This window comes from Blennius ocellaris (assembly GCF_963422515.1).
Source record: "Blennius ocellaris genome assembly, chromosome: 4".
Classification (NCBI taxonomy): domain Eukaryota; kingdom Metazoa; phylum Chordata; class Actinopteri; order Blenniiformes; family Blenniidae; genus Blennius; species Blennius ocellaris.
Genome location: NC_137653.1, coordinates 17010795 through 17011607, shown reverse-complemented (window position 1 = coordinate 17011607; position 813 = coordinate 17010795).

Below are 813 nucleotides of genomic sequence, written 5' to 3'. Positions count from 1 at the left end.
CTCAATGATGAATCCTGCTTTTTTTTTGCAGCAGCAGTATGACCTGGATTTGATGCGCTATACATCGATACACCTTCCATTTTTAGCTAGAAAATGTAGTCCAAAGGGTGTAGCCCTACATTCCTCAGACCGAATGTGGAGGTACAGCACAGGCCTGCTGCTGTTTGGCTTGGACCTCCACAGGGAAGCCCCTCTGCTGTCTCTCCCTTTGATATGAGTGCAACACTGGGCTGTCTGCCGGAAGACAATTGCTCAAGAGAGGAAATGAGAAAGCCTGGAGTAGACAGTGGTGGTCAATGAGAGACAGGAGAATGGAGAAAGACTGGCTTAGCCTTCTAAAAGCTCCTAGTGATTAAAATAGAAAGAAAGGGGGCCACAAACGAGGGGCTGGATTTCTGTATCCCTCCGACTCCCGAGTCAATGGATTATGTCTCCATCTGTGTGTGATCATGCGTGTGGATGTGCACATGCATGACAAAGTTGGATATGGGACTTTTTATAGTCCTACATTACCTACAGTAACATATACTGTATATTCAGTTGGTCTTAGTGGCCACTTGTGTCTCCTTTTGTCCCACATTGTGTCTATGTGTTTGCCCGGGTGTGTGATAAAGCCTCTGTGTTTGAGTAACAGAGAGAGAGGGAGCAAAAAAAATAAAAAAGAAACTCTCAAAAGCCTCAAGGGGGTTTCCTCTGAAAGGGAATGCTTTTCTCCTCCCCCTCAAACTCTCCTTCCCTCCTTCCTTCTCTCTCTCCCTCCCTCCCTCCCTCACTCACCCTAAACACTGAGTAGTTGAAGAAGTGAAAGAGAAG